Consider the following 10,716-nt stretch of genomic DNA (forward strand, 5'->3'; position numbering starts at 1 on the left):
TTTTTCAAGTTAAATTTGATCCCTTTGAATTTTATATTATAAGGTCAAATATTTTAATGTAATTAAATTATTCAAAATCATTATCATTCTACAACTCAGTATGAGGGATGTGTAAGTTTGTGTGTCTACACATCAAATTGAAATAAAAATAAAAATAAATTAGGCTTTAAATAGAAAAAAAAAATGAATGAAGTAAACAAAATGTGTGAGTAAGATGTATATATCATAAAAAATTAAAATTATGGATAAAACATGTATTTGATAAAATATAAACCCATATAGCATTCAAAAAATACAATTTAAACAATAAAAAATTACACATTGTATTTTGAGCTCTAAAATAGTTTACACCTTAAGATATTTGATCTCTCTCATTCATGCTAGATTAGTACTTAAGATGTATATATCTTGAAAAAATTAAGCTTTTATACTTAAAACGTTTATTTCTTGAAAGTAGTATATATTCTATTTAGCATTCACAAATACAATTTAAACAACAAAAAATAACACATTGTATTTTATAGTGTAACAACAAATTTATACCTCTCAACTTATGTTAAATCAATAGTTAAAATAAATCTATAATAATATAAAAACAATAAATAAATAAATAAATATAAATATAAATATAAATATAAATATAAATACAAATATAAATATAAATATAAATATAACATAACATAACATAACTAGACTTAAGAATTATAAATATAAATATAACATAACATAACATAACTAGACTTAAGAATTACGTGTGAGTGACGTTTCATAATGTACCTACACGGATCCTACTGAAAACGAAATGTTCCCACCTTAATATGAGCGTTGTCCAGCAAAAGAAAGCAAGACAAGCTCCTTCAATATCATCCAGCGCTCCATTTGACATCACTATAAATCCTCTCAACACAAAATATCCGCTAAAATATCTTATTTCTGGCTCCACGTCCACAGGGTATTGATGTAACTGAGAGCCTACCCAATGTAATCGAGAACCCAGAAACAGAATAATTTAAGACAAACGAATGCCTTCCTCGAAGGTGTAATAAGAATTATTTTAGGGAGGTTGTCTAATTATATTTTTCAATTAATTTTGTTTGGAAAAATAAATTGTGTAATTTGTAAAATGCAAATAATCTAAAATACATGGTTAAAATATTTTTAAAATATATAATATATTTCAATCATATTATCCAATTTTAATGAAAAAAATCAAAATATAAGATAATTAAATAATGTTTACGCCGTAAGGCGTTCCCTCTGAGAGGAACTCCCCTCCGTGCCGCAGTGTCTCGTTATGGGCCCTTAGATCGATTGTTAGACGATGGAATAAACTCCAACCATTAGATCATCGGCCTTTTTAGAAACCAAGCGTCAGCGAAGAGAGGCCAAGAGTCTGTGGATGGATGAGAGGCCAAGCGTCTGTGGATGGATGAGAGAGGACAGCAATCTGAGGCGCCTCGATCCCCTTCGATCTGAACATCAGGGAGCTGAAGCACAGTATGATCTTGTTGCAAATGATGGCACTTTGTTCACTTTTCGAACCAATAAAAATGCTCCTAGGTATAAATTGGTTCGTGTAGACCTTTTGCAGCCGGAAGCTTGCAGTGACGTTATTGGAGAATCTGAGAAGGACGTGCTTGAATCAGCTTGCTGTGTCAATGGAAATCAACTTCTATTAAGCTATTTAAGCGATGTCAAGTATGTTTTGCAAATACGAGACTTGCAATCTGGAAATTTGCTTCATAATATGCCAATAGATATTGGGTCAGTTTCTGGAATATCAGGAAGGCGTAAAGACAAGGAGATATTTATTGGTTTTACAAGCTTTCTTACCCCTGGCATTATCTATCGATGCAACCTATGTGGAAAAACCAGAGTTAGTTGTTTTCAGAGAGACTGTTGTTCCAGGCTTTGATCGGACAGAGTTTGAGGCTAAACAGGTAACGGTTATTTTTACTATTTTTTGCTTCTACAAATTTTTGCTTGGCTATCTTTAGGGAGAAAATCTTCTCTATTGAATGTTTTAAACAAGTAATCTGATTGTAAAAGCAATAGGTTTCAGTGTTTCACATTAGAATTCATTTAATTTCTTGCTACAAGATAGATGTTTCTATTCTCCTCACTTGGATGTTTCTATTCTCCTCAATTGGAATACTTAATACTAATGGGCAATATCATGCAGTCCATCTGGATTGACTACTGATGTGACTGTTTTCTAATATAATATTGTTACTGATCCGTCTCGGTTGTTGTCAGGTTTTCATAACCAGCAAGGATGGAACTCAGATACCAATGTTCATTGTATCCAAGAAAGACATTGCTCTTGATGGTTCTCATCCAGCTCTATTATATGGTTATGGGGGCTTTAACATTAGCATCACTCCAAACTTCAGTGTTGGTCGTATTGTCATTTCAAGACATCTAGGGGCAGTTTTTGCAATTGCAAATATTCGTGGTGGTGGTGAATATGGAGAAGAATGGCATAAAGCAGGCCCTCTTGCCAAAAAAACAAAATTGCTTTGATGATTTCATATCTGCCGCCGAGTTCCTTGTGTCAGAGGGGTATACACAACCTAAAAGGTTATGTATTGAAGGAGGCAGTAATGGTGGACTTCTTGTTGCAGCTTGCACAAATCAGGTATTTCCATGTATTTGATGATAAGATGTGTGGTTAAATAAAGGTCCTGTATAAACCAGTTGCTTGCTTCAATCCTTCCTCCTTTCGTTTCAATGTAGAATCCGATCGAAAAAGTTGTTTATCCCAAAGAAAATGTTGTTCTCTGTATTGGTTTTTCTAAAACTTATTCAAACAGAAATGTAGGGAGCATTTAGCAGATCGTTTTTCGGTGAAATAAGAGGTTTTGATTGTTAATTCTGCGTTTAAACAGAGACCTGACCTATTTGGTTGCACACTGGCTCATGTGGGTGTTGTGGACATGTTGTGTTTTCATAAATTTACTGTTGGTAAGTTTTACTGTCATAATAATATTCAACTACTTCTCCCCCTCTGGTTAGGGTAATCTCTAGACGTAGGCATCTGCAGGGCAACTGATGATGGAACTTGTGCTGAAATCTGCAGGCCATGCGTGGACTACTGATTATGGCTCTTCAGATAAGGAAGACGAATTTCATTGGCTGATTAAGTAAGAGGTCAAATGTAGCCTGTCTCTCTAACTAATAAGTAGCAGTGTCTAAAATTTAAATAATATTCAAACTGTTAGTGATCTGAAATGAAGATAAAATGTTTTCTTCTCTATTGAATGTTTTAAACAAGTAATCTGATTGTAAAAGCAATAGGTTTCAGTGTTTCACATTAGAATTCATTTAATTTCTTGCTACAAGATAGATGTTTCTATTCTCCTCACTTGGATGTTTCTATTCTCCTCAATTGGAATACTTAATACTAATGGGCAATATCATGCAGTCCATCTGGATTGACTACTGATGTTACTGTTTTCTAATATAATATTGTTACTGATCCGTCTCGGTTGTTGTCAGGTTTTCATAACCAGCAAGGATGGAACTCAGATACCAATGTTCATTGTATCCAAGAAGGAGATTGCTCTTGATGGTTCTCATCCAGCTCTATTATATGGTTATGGGGGCTTTAACATTAGCATCACTCCAAACTTCAGTGTTGGTCGTATTGTCATTTCAAGACATCTAGGGGCAGTTTTTGCAATTGCAAATATTCGTGGTGGTGGTGAATATGGAGAAGAATGGCATAAAGCAGGCCCTCTTGCCAAAAAAACAAAATTGCTTTGATGATTTCATATCTGCCGCCGAGTTCCTTGTGTCAGAGGGATATACACAACCTAAAAGGTTATGTATTGAAGGAGGCAGTAATGGTGGACTTCTTGTTGCAGCTTGCACAAATCAGGTATTTCCATGTATTTGATGATAAGATGTGTGGTTAAATAAAGGTCCTGTATAAACCAGTTGCTTGCTTCAATCCTTCCTCCTTTCGTTTCAATGTAGAATCCGATCGAAAAAGTTGTTTATCCCAAAGAAAATGTTGTTCTCTGTATCGGTTTTTCTAAAACTTATTCAAACAGAAATGTAGGGAGCATTTAGCAGATCGTTTTTCGGTGAAATAAGAGGTTTTGATTGTTAATTCTGCGTTTAAACAGAGACCTGACCTATTTGGTTGCACACTGGCTCATGTGGGTGTTATGGACATGTTGTGTTTTCATAAATTTACTGTTGGTAAGTTTTACTGTCATAATAATATTCAACTACTTCTCCCCCTCTGGTTAGGGTAATCTCTAGACGTAGGCATCTGCAGGGCAACTGATGATGGAACTTGTGCTGAAATCTGCAGGCCATGCGTGGACTACTGATTATGGCTCTTCAGATAAGGAAGACGAATTTCATTGGCTGATTAAGTAAGAGGTCAAATGCAGCCTGTCTCTCTAACTAATAAGTAGCAGTGTCTAAAATTTAAATAATATTCAAACTGTTAGTGATCTGAAATGAAGATAAAATGTTTTTTCTTTTTCTATTCACCCTATCAAAAAGTGCTCTATTAGTTTTTTTTGTTTTGTTTTGTTTTTATTTTTTATTTACTTGGAATGAAAGCTCCACCGGAAATCTTGGAGTACTTTCCCACATTTTATGGATGGTAACTGGGTAAACCGTCGGCCCTGAATATGGGGTCTCGCCCCAAGGGAATCAAGGAGAGTCGAACTTGTGATCAGCAACAATCTAAGAACTTCATGTCTGGCTCTAGACCACTTGAGCTAACCCTTAGGGCTATTTGCTTGAACTTCTTGCTTTTTGAAAAAGGCATCATCAACTGTTCATATAACACATTCTTCATTGCTGCAGATACTCACCATTGCATAATGTAAAGACACCATGGGACAAACCGGGACAGAATTTACAGTATCCTGCTATAATGTTATTGACAGCAGATCATGACGACCGTGTTGTGCCACTCCACTCTTTGAAGCTGCTAGCAGTGAGTACTTGATATGGCTCTGGCCCTGCATGAAATGTCAACTAATATTTGATATTTGAATGTTGAAGCTTATAGGCAACTATTGATGCACAAACCATTGGTGGCTCTTTTCCGTCCCTATTTTCACAAACAGACATAACGTATGTGTGATTCGTTTTTTATTGTAATTTATTTTAAATCCATAGCTAATTTGTTTATATCTATTTTGAACTTCTTGTGTATATAGACGATGCAATATGTTCTATGTAAGAGCATGGAGAATAGTCCACAGACCAACCCCATTATTGGCCGAATTGATACCAAATCTGGCCATGGTGCAGGAAGGCCAACCCAAAAGCTGGTGAGTTATTATTTTTTCGTAATATGCTTTTTCTATATGCAATTTTTCAGTGATTTCACTGATTTGCTTGTAAGAAATAAAATCTGTAGACAGCTAGCTGTGTCTAATTGTTTGTAAAGTTCTGATTTTCAAAGCGTATTTACTATTCCACACCTGTGAATGACATTGTGTTCCAGGCAAGGATTAGAACTCGATTTGCTCTGTTCATGTGTGTTGTAGGTTGCAGAAATGTCCGTTTCATACTAAATATAACACTTTTCCAACTGCAGATTGACGAAGCAGCAGACAGATATGCATTCATGGCCAAAGTGGTCGGTGCATCATGGATTGACTAACCTAGGTTGCGGACATTTTGGCAAAGCTTGGATTGACTAGCCTAGGTTGCGGACATTTTGGCAAAGCTTGAAGTTGCAGCTGGTCTTATATTGCAACAGATGGACAAGAAATTACTCTTTGTGACTTCGATAGTGTCACACAATTGTCATCCCAATTATTATGGAATTTATATCCAATATATATTCATGGATTTCCATATTTTTAGGTTGTTCAAAAGATTTTATTTGGCAATGAATGCCACCAAAGAATTAAAGGGCTTGTTAAGGTGCCAGACTCGAAACTGGTGCTTATGAAAGATATATGTGTTTTTTCAGGGAATCAAGTAGACACAAATCACCATATTGTGGAGTATACTGGAGATGACTGATACACTGGCAATATGTCAAGAGTGTACAGTTTAAAAAAAAAAAGGCGATTCAAAGTTTTTTTAATATGCCCGGTTGTTGTTATGTGACCACTAAAAGCTAGCTTGCTGGGAATATTCCTTGCAAGATTCCAATGGAAGTATGTATGTGGTGAAATGTATATGTATGTGGTGAAATGTATAAGTAGTTAGCATGACTAGATGAGCAATGGATCAATGAAGATAAGTATATGGAGAAATCATGGCTACATGAGCAATGGATGAATGAAGATAACTATACGGAGAAATCAATAGTCATTATTGTAAACTGTTTATGTTTAAGTTGATTATATTAGGATGTATTTCAGTTTTGTGGAAGTTTTTCTCTCAATGGAAGTATGTGGTAAAATTTGTAATCAGTTTGCACGACCTGACTCTTCCCAAGCATTCAACGGTATTTCGCATGAAGCCAGAAAAGCTGCAGTCTCCTGACCAACAGTCAACCTGCAACAACAAATGAGTAAATTAGCACCGTAAGGGAAACCGAGTATGGATCCCTCAAAATTTGGAATTCTGTGCATACAATTTTGCACATTTTTATGAATCAGGAGATAGGGATGCCTTCATTATCTGAGATGAAGATCAAAAAACGTGACAATGAAAAACACTATATAAGATTACATGTACAATGAAAAACACTATAAAAATGCTCCTAGGTATAAATTGGTTCGTGTAGACCTTTTGCAGCCGGAAGCTTGCAGTGACGTTATTGGAGAATCTGAGAAGGACGTGCTTGAATCAGCTTGCTGTGTCAATGGAAATCGACTTCTATTAAGCTATTTAAGCGATGTCAAGTATGTTTTGCAAATACGAGACTTGCAATCTGGAAATTTGCTTCATAATATGCCAATAGATATTGGGTCAGTTTCTGGAATATCAGGAAGGCGTAAAGACAAGGAGATATTTATTGGTTTTACAAGCTTTCTTACCCCTGGCATTATCTCTCGATGCAACCTATGTGGAAAAACCCGAGTTAGTTGTTTTCAGAGAGACTGTTGTTCCAGGCTTTGATCGGACAGAGTTTGAGGCTAAACAGGTAACGGTTATTTTTACTATTTTTTGCTTCTACAAATTTTTGCTTGGCTATCTTTAGGGAGAAAATCTTCTCTATTGAATGTTTTAAACAAGTAATCTGATTGTAAAAGCAATAGGTTTCAGTGTTTCACATTAGAATCATTTAATTTCTTGCTACAAGATAGATGTTTCTATTCTCCTCACTTGGATGTTTCTATTCTCCTCAATTGGAATACTTAATACTAATGGGCAATATCATGCAGTCCATCTGGATTGACTACTGATGTGACTGTTTTCTAATATAATATTGTTACTGATCCGTCTCGATTGTTGTCAGGTTTTCATAACCAGCAAGGATGGAACTCAGATACCAATGTTCATTGTATCCAAGAAAGACATTGCTCTTGATGGTTCTCATCCAGCTCTATTTTATGGTTATGGGGGCTTTAACATTAGCATCACTCCAAACTTCAGTGTTGGTCGTATTGTCATTTCAAGACATCTAGGGGCAGTTTTTGCAATTGCAAATATTCGTGGTGGTGGTGAATATGGAGAAGAATGGCATAAAGCAGGCTCTCTTGCCAAAAAACAAAATTGCTTTGATGATTTCATATCTGCCGCCGAGTTCCTTGTGTCAGAGGGATATACACAACCTAAAAAGTTATGTATTGAAGGAGGCAGTAATGGTGGACTTCTTGTTGCAGCTTGCACAAATCAGGTATTTCCATGTATTTGATGATAAGATGTGTGGTTAAATAAAGGTCCTGTATAAACCAGTTGCTTGCTTCAATCCTTCCTCCTTTCGTTTCAATGTAGAATCCGATCGAAAAAGTTGTTTATCCCAAAGAAAATGTTGTTCTCTGTATCGGTTTTTCTAAAACTTATTCAAAAAGAAATGTAGGGAGCATTTAGCAGATCGTTTTTCGGTGAAATAAGAGGTTTTGATTGTTAATTCTGCGTTTAAACAGAGACCTGACCTATTTGGTTGCACACTGGCTCATGTGGGTGTTATGGACATGTTGCGTTTTCATAAATTTACTGTTGGTAAGTTTTACTGTCATAATAATATTCAACTACTTCTCCCCCTCTGGTTAGGGTAATCTCTAGACGTAGGCATCTGCAGGGCAACTGATGATGGAACTTGTGCTGAAATCTGCAGGCCATGCGTGGACTACTGATTATGGCTCTTCAGATAAGGAAGACGAATTTCATTGGCTGATTAAGTAAGAGGACAAATGGAGCCTGTCTCTCTAACTAATAAGTAGCAGTGTCTAAAATTTAAATAATATTCAAACTGTTAGTGATCTGAAATGAAGATAAAATGTTTTTTCTTTTTCTATTCACCCTATCAAAAAGTGCTCTATTAGTTTTTTTTGTTTTGTTTTGTTTTTATTTTTTATTTACTTGGAATGAAAGCTCCACCGGAAATCCTGGAGTACTTTCCCACATTTCATGGATGGTAACTGGGTAAACCGTCGGCCCTGAATATGGGGTCTCGCCCCAAGGGAATCAAGGAGAGTCGAACTTGTGCTCAGCAACAATCTAAGAACTTCATGTCTGGCTCTAGACCACTTGAGCTAACCCTTAGGGCTATTTGCTTGAACTTCTTGCTTTTTGAAAAAGGCATCATCAACTGTTCGTATAACACATTCTTCATTGCTGCAGATACTCACCATTGCATAATGTAAAGACACCATGGGACAAACCGGGACAGAATTTACAGTATCCTGCTATAATGTTATTGACAGCAGATCATGACGACCGTGTTGTGCCACTCCACTCTTTGAAGCTGCTAGCAGTGAGTACTTGATATGGCTCTGGCCCTGCATGAAATGTCAACTAATATTTGATATTTGAATGTTGAAGCTTATAGGCAACTATTGATGCACAAACCATTGGTGGCTCTTTTCCGTCCCTATTTTCACAAACAGACATAACATATGTGTGATTCGTGTTTTATTGTAATTTATTTTAAATCCATAGCTAATTTGTTTATATCGATTTTGAACTTCTTGTGTATATAGACGATGCAATATGTTCTATGTAAGAGCATGGAGAATAGTCCACAGACCAACCCCATTATTGGCCGAATTGATACCAAATCTGGCCATGGTGCAGGAAGGCCAACCCAAAAGCTGGTGAGTTATTATTTTTTCGTAATATGCTTTTTCTATATGCAATTTTTCAGTGATTTCACTGATTTGCTTGTAAGAAATAAAATCTGTAGACAGCTAGCTGTGTCTAATTGTTTGTAAAGTTCTGATTTTCAAAGCGTATTTACTATTCCACACCTGTGAATGACATTGTGTTCCAGGCAAGGATTAGAACTCGATTTACTCTGTTCATGTGTGTTGTAGGTTGCAGAAATGTCCGTTTCATACTAAATATAACACTTTTCCAACTGCAGATTGACGAAGCAGCAGACAGATATGCATTCATGGCCAAAGTGGTCGGTGCATCATGGATTGACTAGCCTAGGTTGCGGACATTTTGGCAAAGCTTGAAGTTGCAGCTGGTCTGATATTGCAACAGATGGACAAGAAATTACTCTTTGTGACTTCGACAGTGTCACACAATTGTCATCCCAATTATTATGGAATTTATATCCAATATATATTCATGGATTTCCATATTTTTAGGTTGTTCAAAAGATTTTATTGGGCAATGAATGCCACCAAAGAATTAAAGGGCTTGTTAAGGTGCCACACTCGAAACTGGTGCTTATAAATGATATATGTGTTTTTTCAGGGAATCAAGTAGACACAAATCACCATATTGTGGAGTATACTGGAGATGACTGATACACTGGCAATATGTCAAGAGTGTACAGTTTAAAAAAAAAAAGGCGATTCAAAGTTTTTTTAGTATGCCCGGTTGTTGTTATGTGACCACTAAAAGCTAGCTTGCTGGGAATATTCCTTGCAAGACTCCAATGGAAGTATGTATGTGGTGAAATGTATATGTATGTGGTGAAATGTATAAGTAGTTAGCATGACTAGATGAGCAATGGATCAATGAAGATAAGTATATGGAGAAATCATGGCTACATGAGCAATGGATGAATGAAGATAACTATACGGAGAAATCAATAGTCATTATTGTAAACTGTTTATGTTTAAGTTGATTATATTAGGATGTATTTCAGTTTTGTGGAAGTTTTTCTCTCAATGGAAGTATGTGGTAAAATTTGTAATCAGTTTGCACGACCTGACTCTTCCCAAGCATTCAACGGTATTTCGCATGAAGCCAGAAAAGCTGCAGTCTCCTGACCAACAGTCAACCTGCAACAACAAATGAGTAAATTAGCACCATAAGGGAAACCGAGTATGGATCCCTCAAAATTTGGAATTCTGTGCTTACAATTTTGCACAATTTTATGAATCAGGAGATAGGGATGCCTTCATTATCTGAGATGAAGATCAAAAAACGTGACAATGAAAAACACTATATAAGATTACATGTACAACCTGGGCTTCTAAACAGGATAACTGAGGTGTCTATCACACTGAAACCACTTAGCTTGCCAATTACCGCAGATCAAGAACCAGATTATTGCATCTGCCATTACTGGACAGGAATAACTCACAATACTAATACCAAAGCTGTCCTCCCCTGCCTACACCTTAGGAAGATTAATACCCATACTATTCAAGGGGAAAGCCT

General features: G+C 36.1%; 2 pseudogenes across 2 annotated transcripts; both read left to right on the top strand.

Annotated features, from left to right (window-relative positions):
* The first annotated feature begins 1,235 nt into the window (after positions 1–1,235).
* On the top strand, positions 1,236–5,665 carry LOC149216553 (uncharacterized; annotated as a pseudogene). Its single transcript, XR_016251118.1, has 7 exons — positions 1,236–1,940; positions 2,257–2,638; positions 4,131–4,206; positions 4,322–4,385; positions 4,828–4,960; positions 5,187–5,300; positions 5,570–5,665. The product of XR_016251118.1 is annotated as an uncharacterized LOC149216553 (transcript).
* Positions 5,666–6,135: 470 nt separating this feature from the next.
* LOC149216554 (uncharacterized) lies at positions 6,136–9,730 on the top strand (annotated as a pseudogene). The gene is made up of 7 exons (XR_016251119.1): positions 6,136–7,075; positions 7,391–7,771; positions 8,022–8,097; positions 8,213–8,276; positions 8,719–8,851; positions 9,078–9,191; positions 9,461–9,730. The product of XR_016251119.1 is annotated as an uncharacterized LOC149216554 (transcript).
* Positions 9,731–10,716: the final 986 nt, after the last annotated feature.

This window comes from Pinus tabuliformis, chromosome 1_1 (genome assembly GCF_031772625.1).
Source record: "Pinus tabuliformis cultivar Carrire ecotype Pingquan chromosome 1_1, CPIR1, whole genome shotgun sequence".
NCBI classification, from domain to species: domain Eukaryota; kingdom Viridiplantae; phylum Streptophyta; class Pinopsida; order Pinales; family Pinaceae; genus Pinus; species Pinus tabuliformis.